Below are 9,933 nucleotides of genomic sequence, written 5' to 3' on the forward strand. Positions count from 1 at the left end.
TGAGTGTTATGCACAGAATTAATCATTTGGAAGTGTCTTTATGACATTCTGTCGGTGGAAGATAGAATCCACATGATTCTAAGCAATATTGACAACAGTTCCGCTTTGTGCAACTCTGGAATAAAAAACATTAATCATATCTTCATGAAATGTGAGTTTGTAAAGAGTGTTTGGAAGTGCTTGCCATACAAAATAAATAGAGTTAAAACTAAATGTATTACCTTTCAAAGTTGGTTTCAAAAAAAATAAAAAATCAGTCATGATGATGTTAACCGGGAAAACATTTGTGCCATCACTATTGGGTTTGTCTGGAAAGCAAGGTATCAGAATGTTTTTGAGAATATAAGACCATGTTAAAAGTCTACGGCGAGCCAGATTGTTAGTCATATTATGACAGTCAGCAAGTCCAAAGAAAAGGAGAAGACACGAACTGAAGCAGCTAAAGAAGATGACAGTAATACGGCTTATTGTACTGTGGCTAGTAATATTCATACTTCTGAAACTTATATTATTTTGTATGTGACTGATGTATCAGGAATATTCAAAGGTGCAAGGTGCATCCTTGCACCACAAGGAGTGATTGAAGACAAAAGGAGGACCATGATAACTGTGGACAAAATATTATACCCCAGATCCAAATTAAGAGATAGATTTATTGAAAATAACAAAGGAAAAAACCAAAAGAGATCGATGTTATTGGGTTTAATTATCTTCGTTTTGAGCAAAACTTACACACGAAATCCAAAGTAAAAGAGAACAAACAGAAAGCTCAGATAAGTTTCTGAGAAATTAGATAATAATTGGATCTTATGTAGTACCCAAAAGTGGAAATGGTTAGCCACAAAACTTTGAGAAGTTGAGAAGAAAAATGTAAAGTTACAGAACTTTGAAGCGTGGAAATGCAGAAAAATTGACAGGGTCATGACCTTCTGGATGTTTCAGTAGGATGATGAAAATATGTACTACAGCATTACACGTATGAAAAGAGTAATCGAAGAACTCATGGTGATAATTAAAATAAGGAATATAATTAAAGTAATAATGTTTAGGGATTACTAAAGTAATAATGTTTTAAGATTACTAAAACTAATCAGTGGTGAAATGTGTTAGGCAATATCAAGTTTAGGGATATTTGATCAAATGGATATAATCATGCTGATAATTAAAGAGAATGAAATTTAAAATACATGTAGAAACTGAACTAGGACTCGAGCATTAGCCCAGTCATACTTTTCAGGAGCATGCACGCGAGGCTTTTTCTTCTTGGCTTTTCTTCGACCAGATAAGGGAACTTCATCAGCATCAGAATCAGAAGAACTGGATTCCATTTCATCAAGAAAATCACTACTGTCAATATCATCAACATTAACACCCATTACTGATTCATCGGGAATATCGAAGATAAACCTCTCACGAAATGATTTATCAGATCGTCCTAGCCTTATAAAGACTTTTTTCGTATTTTTCTGCTGCATCCAACATCAAGTAAATGGAGTTCCATCTTGTTTTCACGTCTAACACTAATCCCTTTTTGTATTCCATTCTTTCAAGAAATAAGGCATCTAAGAATTTCTTCATTCTAGCAGGAGAGGTCGTGACGTATTTAACCACTGACCTGATTCTGCTCACTGAAGTATGATATTTCTTCAACCCATCCTTAACAACTAAAGCTAATACGTGGGCAGCACACCTTACATGTAAATGTTTACCTCCTACAATTGACGATCCCCAACTTACAACTTTCTCTTGGATATATTCAATTGCTTTTTTATTTGCAGATGCATTATCGAGCGTGATGGTGAACACTCTCTCAAGACCCCACTCTATCAAACATTTCTCCAATGCTCTTCCAATATGCTCACCTCCATGACTAGTAATTTGACAGAAACATATTATTCTTTTGTGTAACTTCCAGTGGTCATCGATGAAGTGGGCAGTAACCACCATGTAGTTGTAGTTCTGAATGGATGTCCATGTATCGGTTGTGAGACAAACTCTAACCTTGTTCGACTTGAAATAGTTCACCAAATTGGATTTTTCAGTCAAAAACAGTCCACAGATATCACGATAGACGGTCATCCGCGATGGAAGTTTGAACCTCGGCTCAAGATATCTACAAAATGCTATAAATCCTTCTCCTTCAACCATTCGGAAAGACTGTTCATCTGTGATAATGAACTTTATCAAGGCTCTCCTACATCCATCTTGACAGAACATAACCCCAACTGTTTGCTGCTGATCTCCCAGATTGCTAGGATGACCGAGAGAGTCCAACTGCGCAGCTTCTAGTGACTCCATATACTTCCGACACTTGGTCAAATGCCAGTTCAAATTTGATGTGCCATACTTCTTACCACCATCCCTATATTTACCACCTTCACAGTAGTTACATTTCCCCCATTTAATACCAGCTTCATCAACACTCTTTTGGAAATGCTCCCACACCGAAGATGTTCTGTTCCGCTTCATACTTTCCCTGACCTCAGGTTGAGAAGATGGTGGAGGTGGAGGTGGCGGAGATATAACAACACTGACCCTTTGTTGCACAGATTGATATGAATCTTGAGAGGGAATAGGAGGTCTCGTTGACATCAATTCAGTAATCTCAACCATGCTTCCTCACTAGTCACTTCTGCAACCAGTAAAGAATACTGCAACCAGTAATGCTACTGCAACAGTTACTAAGCCTGAGAACAAAGTAGAACTTCTACTGTAGAAGAATACTGCATCTAGAGAAAAGGTTCCCAATACAAATAGAGGTTATAAGGAAAAGAACAAGTGATATGAATAGAAAGCAGAGGCTAAGTGTGAGAATTAATGTGAAACATTTCCCTGATGGGACATGTTGTTGCCTAGGATACATCGAGCTTTTCGCTCCCACCAAATACACTTGGATGCTTAATGCAAAGACTAGGGTAACAACAAAAAAAGAATGAAAATTTTAAGAATCAACCAAGAAACTGAATATAAAAACGACGAAACAAATCAAATTCAAACAAGAAATTGATTGATGAATTAGAACCAATTGATGCAACGAATCAAGGACTGCACCAATTTTATCACACCCATTACACCAACACAAATTTGAACAAAATTTTCATCACATAAACAAAATTAGAACCCAGAAAGATATGTTAATGCCATACCTCCCAATAATCTGTGAAAGGGGATTGCCAGAATTCCTAAATACAAAGAGAAACGCAAATTCCAATCAATAACATAGGAATGATTGAGATAAAAACAATAAAAGTAAGATGAAGAATGAATAACGGAACCTGAAGGGATGAAGCATCAAAGCAGCACATAGTTTGTGAGTGAAATCAACATTTACATCTATCTTTGCTGTTCCTGTAATTCTTGCTTTGGTTGTGTTTTCAACTGCACTGGCACTGACAACCCATAAGAGTCTTATGATAAGACCATAAATAAAACTCAGGTGAATGGTTTCAAGTATTAAGTAAACAAAATTTAGCAAGAGGCCTGTAGGAGGAATCAAACCAAGAGGCCTTTAGATACAATTACAGGAACTAAAGGTTGATGATATAGCACAAACTTGTAGCAGCATTTCGCGCAAAAATTTAAGATAAAATAAGCCTTCCGTCATTCAACTAATTGATGTTATAATCTTTATTTCTATCTAACATGAGACACTCCTTCTTACTGTTTTCTTTGACAAACACAATCATCTAAAATTTGTAATTGTTTCATAGATCTGGGTGGACTGCACATTCATCTAACAAACTAAAACTCTAAATTGGAAGTTCTGAACAACAATCTACCTAAATCTCATTCTATTCTATAAAACTCTATTAACAACCACAAAGGATATCATTTAGTTTTACTACAGAATCCAAATTGTCTCAAACAAACTAAAACATCGAATCAAAAATCTACAGATCTCGTCTATCACCTTAATTTTTTCTTCTAAGTGAATCAGTGAACGATTAACAATACAAGAAACACAATCATTAAAAAGAATTCTAAAAAAAACAACTCATTAATCATAAAATTTCCCCAAATTGACCAATCAGTTAACATGCATTTCCCCATCCCACATTTGAGTAAATTTATACGAGAAATTCATCAATCAGTTAACATGCATGTTAATTTCTCAGCTAAATTCCTAGATCTTATTACTCAACTGATTACTCATATGAAGACGGAGATGATTACTCAGATCGAAACCCAAATCAAAACACAAATTGAAATCTATAAACACTTACATCTTCAGATCGAAACCCTCAAAACCCAGACTTCACTTCTTCTGCAGAAAATCACCACTTCGCTACTTCGAATGAAAACAAAGAAAAATGGTTCAAATGAAAAGCGATGAAATGGTTCGATAGAGAAAATCCATTTACTTTGTAATTTACCCCTATTATGTTTTAAAATAACAAAAAAATAGGCAGGAGGAGAAAACAATACAAGGGTTACTTTGTCTTTTCAGTATTAGACGGGTAGGCGGGTAGGGTGGGGTAATTTCGAGCTTTATCCGTCACCCTACCCATCTAACGGCGGTTAAGAAAATCTTTACCCGTTACCCTACCCGCCAAATAGTGGGTAGGATAGGATACGGTTAAAACACGGGCGGGTAGGGTAGGGTTGGCGGATATGGGTAGGGTATGTGCACCCCTAGTAGGTTCAGAGACTATAGGGTTTACAAAGCATGGGAGGAGGTCCTTTTAAAGATGAAGATGTGGATTTGCGTTAATTGCTTGCGTTTGCACAAGTGGAGAATCTCTTGCAGGCACACAGGAGAAACGATTCAGGGACCCTTCAATGGAGTGGGTGCTAGTTTCGTGATCCATGGCATTCCATGCCCACGAGAACCATCTGTGGCAGTCAGTTCATCTGATGATGTAACTGTCAGTGACTCTCCCCCTTGCCTGAGCTTGGACCTGCTAGATAAATTTTTTCAATGTAATATCACTATAGTTTCTAGTGTGCCGGCCAATTGTAAGCTTGCTTTCTCTAGAAATTTCAATGTTGTGGTTCAAAGAGTTGTTACATCGCCTAAAGAGATTACATTTTGGATACATCTTCTTCTTATTCCCATATGTGTGCTGCGCGTTTTCACTCCCAAAAACAGTGAGGAGGAAAGGTCAGGTACAAGGAAGAGATTACTGATAGCTGCCATTAATTCTGCATTAGCTACATGGGCTGAAACGAATGGATGCAACATCTTGGTTCAACAAGATTTAGAGGAACATGAAGCCCTGCAGGAATTGTGTAACAATAAGAAGAATAACCAAGAGCGACGCAACCAGGAGTCTGCCAACTTGCGTTTATGCCACAAGAAGCTTAGTTACAACATGTACACAACAACTATCCGTACACTTTCTTCAGGTGGTGTCGCACCAGAAAACGCTGATACCTTGGATGGTGTGCAGAGCAAACATCCACATGTTAGACCACCGGTAATCCCCTTTATTATCCTCACCCAATCTGCTCTTACTGCTACTCATGATTTAGTTTTGGGGAGGATTAAAAGCTTCCCAAAGGGTACTTCTTGTGGAAGATATGGTTTGCGCGTTCAACATCTGATTGACGCACTTAGTGGTGCTGCAGCGGTTGTGGAAGACGAGTTGGTATCCTATTTAACACAAATAGTGAATATTTGGTTGGCTGGAAATTGCCCACCTGATTTGGGAGTGTTCGTTGCGTCTGCACCACTCACACCTTTGTTTAAACTGGGTGGTGGTTTACGCCTTATAGCCGTAGGCACTGTTTGGAGAAGATTGATATCTATAATCGCAACCGCTCATGTGGGGAAAGAAATGGAAGCCTATTAGCGACTATCAGTTTGGTGTTGGTGTGTTCAGTGCGGTGATGAATCTATTATTCACTCGGCTAATCGTTTGTTGGAAGTGTATGGTGAGACTGATTCGCGTACAATGTTAATAGTGGATTTCTCTAATGCTTTTAACCTAATCGACAGGTCTGCTATGCTTAGGGAAGTCAGATTACGTTTCCTTTCTATTGCTTATTGGTTGGAGTTTTGCTATTCCAACCCTGCGCATCTTTATTATTTGGATCATACTTTATTCTCTGCGCAGGGTGTACAACAGGGTGATCCCCTCCTATTTGCTCTAACACTCCATTCGTAAAATTGTTGAGCACCCATTTAACTCGACCACATGATTAGATACTCTAAGCACATGTTCCTTTTCAGCAAGTATGTGATAGTTGGCTTGGATCATGCATTCCATGCTTTCTTAGGCGACGAATACAGGGACAACGTTTCACACATACTGCCATCAAAGTGTCAAGAACCTCATCAATAGTCTTTTTGACTTGCTATATAATGATGATATAGTTTTCGTTTTCATCGATAAATGAAGATGAGCCTTATATATATATATTTTTTCTTTTTTCTTTTTTTTTGGCTCACTCTTCATGAGTGTAAGACAATTGTCTTATAGGGCTTTTATATACTCAACCATTGATTACCTTGCTACAACATCCACGACAGTACTAGGATCCTACCAAATCACTTTAGAGAAACATATAACTGCAAAAATAAAAAGAAAGTGATTCAATAATGATTAATTGCGAGGATGAATCTTTTAAACGACTATCATAGTTTAGTTTCACATTCAATTATGAACGTATATATTTAAGGATTGAAATAAATAGAACTTAATCTATAGCTTGAAGAACTGTTTCAACCTTAAGAGGTTTAGAGTGTCATCCTAAATAGCTCATAGTTAACTCCAAAGAATGAAGTCTCAAGAATGCAAGAAATCAAAGAGTAAATTTTTTTTTCTTTATGCAAGCCAAACATGCTTAACTACTCCCCCACACTTAAACTCAACATTGTCCTCAATGTTCAAAACCGAAAATTCTGATTTCTGACATAACAGCCCTGAAAAACTCAAAACCTGTACCAATGGGTAGGGAACTAGGAAAAACATCCTAAACTAAAGTTTTTTGCTTACATCTTTTTTATAATGTGTCAAAAGGGCACAATGTTTCGATAAACGGTCTGACTTTTATGGCCTCCGTACTGACTAACATGCAATCTGAAAAAATTCTGGAAAAATACCGAAACTCAAATGTCCAGGCCTATCGCTCCAAATTAACAGACTAAGAATTCAGATTTTCTTTTTGGAAAATAAATTTGAGTCTGTACTCTTTAAAATTTGGGTTCAACCACTCAAATCGGACTCCGTATGAAGTCTCTACAGCTATTTTCGTGACAAGTGCGCAGTCAGAATTTTCTGACGAGAATTCGTCAAAACTTTCATTATAGATATAGGACTTGTAAAATCTAAGATGGGAATGCAATATATGATATGAAAACTAAGAAAATTAAAAACAAAAGGGATAGAGTTACAAAATCGATGGGTTGCCTCCCTCGCAGCGCTTGGTTTAACGTCGTCAGCCCGACGTTATTGTTATCGTCCATACACCAATAATTTGAAAATTTGGTAGTCCTTCTAAATAAAAATATGAAATTCAAATAATAGCTTCACAAAAACATTAGAAAAAAATATAAATATTGAAGCTATCACTTTATTGAAGTTTCCCCCACACTTAGTCCTTTCTACACTCGAAAGTGGATAGAGAACATAAAATTCGTGAACTTCAAAAGGTTCCTCAGCTTGATGAACCTGCACAATACTTGAATCAAACACATCAAGTGGTGGATACTTAGAAGTAAAATAATCCGTCAAAACTTTTGAAGCACACAACTCCAATCCTAAGTGAGGTATTTTCTTAAAAGTTGGGTTAATAACTCTTTGAGAAGCTACTTCGATTAGAGGAAAATGATCAATAGATATAGAATTATGCAAAGGATTAGAAAAACCTTATGTAGATCCTCATTAATTATCTCCAATGAATTATTTACCTCAAGTATATTGTGGTCCACTATCAAACTATTGTTATCTAGCTCAATTGGGTCTTCCACGACTTCAATCAATTTGGTTTCATTTTCAATCTCAATCTCTTCAACAATCTCATCATCTGAATCAGAATCCTCTCCTAAAAAGTCTAGTTCATTGATGCAACTCATAATTTCTTCGTTTGAGTACGTTACACCATTTATAACAATAGATATATCATACCCAACCTCCTCCTTTTGAATAGGTGAAAGATCGTTATTATGATCCGGAGTTGGAATAATCGTATCATTGTTACACTGAATCTCCAAAGGTTGATCATCTTCAAAATATTCTTTGTCGTCCATAGGAATTTCAGAATTGTTTTGGTTTTGAGGCCAAACTTCTTCCTCATCCCTATTTTTACCGAGTTGAGTAATTTGTTCGTATAATTTCTCTGAATTCCTTTGAATTTCTTAGTGTGATTCTTTAGTCTTTTTGTTGATCCCGTCCATCATTTGACGAAACTCTTTCATTGTTTGGTTATATCGATCCAACTTATCCATAAATTGGTGCATTAGATCTTCCAGACTAGAAGATTTATCATTAGAAGCACAACTATCCTTCCATCCTTGTGGTTGTTCACTTACACGCCCATCATAAGGTTGTTTACATGTATGAGAATATCCATAAGGTTCCTTGGGATATTGATCATAACCAAAAGATTGGTTTTGATTATACTCATAGGATGGCTGGTAGTTGTCAAAATATTGAGATTGAAAACCATATTGATTACCACTGTTGTATTTGTAATCTTGTGCTCCGTACATGTTATTTCCGTAAGGAAACACGACGACTCACAAAAACAAAAAATCAAACAAAAATAAAATAAAAACAAGCTAAACAAATAACAAATCAATTAACAACTGCTCCCCGGCAGCGACACCAAAATTTGTATGGGCTGTCGTAGGCTAAATAAATTAATAAATATATTTCCCACTAATTAACTGGTAATATAGCGGTAGTAACAGATCGTTCCCACAGAGAGCTGTGTAATTGATAGGTTATTTGATCAACAAGATAAAGTAAATAAAAAAGGGGGTTTTGGTTGTAAGATAATTATAAAGACAACAAAAAGAAAGGGATGATTAAGGAATCCTTCGCCATTACCAAGCGTTAACAGAATTAGAATACTTATCTATCGTTCTTAAGAACCATTCATCACCAACCGTAGAATAACAGCTAGATCAGTGTTATCTCCAAAACTTCTTCAATCACTGGATACAGAAGTTCTCGACTACCAGATTCTATCCAACGAACCACCAAGTAGTAGATCACTCAAGGTGTAATCCAATCAAACGCCTTAAGCTTTGTGAATTTAGGTTGATCCCAGTAGTTAAACTCTTAGATCAAGGTTTACTTGCTGGTGTTGCCTTCACACACGATTTCTCTACAGAATCCCTCTGTAAGGTCTCGCGATTTCTACTTGTGTAGAGAGTTAATCGACGATTACTCATCTCATAACTTCTACTAGCGATAGAACAATCAATAGACTAATCTAGTATGCATCCAAAATCAATCTAAGAATCATTCATAAACCTTAGATATAGTAAATACAAACGATGATGATAAAAACTCTCAATAGATTTGTATTAATAGTAAAGCTTCACGCTTAGAACATTGAATTAATCCTTAATCAAAAAAGGATTTAGCTACTCATGTTACAAAGAAAATGAATAATGGTGGGTTCCCCCTAAAGGGGTAAAACCTAGGTTTTGATGTTGAACTTGTGACATGAGATTTCGATTATATGATTTTACATAACCTAATACCTTTTTATAAGTTTACATTGCTTGGTATCTAAGTATTTAGTTCCGTTCAAGAACCCGACCTGAAAACACGAACTAGCGAAACCAAACGTGCCCTTAGGATTACCAAGGTGTGCATAAACGTTTTACACTTGCTAAGTACGTGAACCCAGTCCGCGAACTTCAAACCAGCAGATATTTTCGGAATTAAAGTATGAAACCCGTCCGCGAACTTTACTGTCTTCGGAATTCAATAAAAGCTTGTTTTGGTCACAACTTCTTCATCCAAACTCGGAATGACC

At 36.5% G+C, this 9,933-nt stretch overlaps 1 long non-coding RNA gene across 1 annotated transcript; it reads right to left on the reverse strand.

The window, feature by feature from the left end:
• Positions 1 to 2,850: 2,850 nt before the first annotated feature.
• Positions 2,851 to 3,351, reverse strand: LOC113322115. Its single transcript, XR_003346972.1, has 3 exons — positions 3,276 to 3,351; positions 3,147 to 3,182; positions 2,851 to 2,910 (listed from the first exon to the last, which is right to left on the reverse strand). It is a non-coding gene; the product is annotated as an uncharacterized LOC113322115 (long non-coding RNA).
• Between the last annotated feature and the right edge of the window lie 6,582 nt (positions 3,352 to 9,933).

This window comes from Papaver somniferum, chromosome 11, assembly GCF_003573695.1.
Source record: "Papaver somniferum cultivar HN1 chromosome 11, ASM357369v1, whole genome shotgun sequence".
Classification (NCBI taxonomy): Eukaryota; Viridiplantae; Streptophyta; class Magnoliopsida; order Ranunculales; family Papaveraceae; genus Papaver; species Papaver somniferum.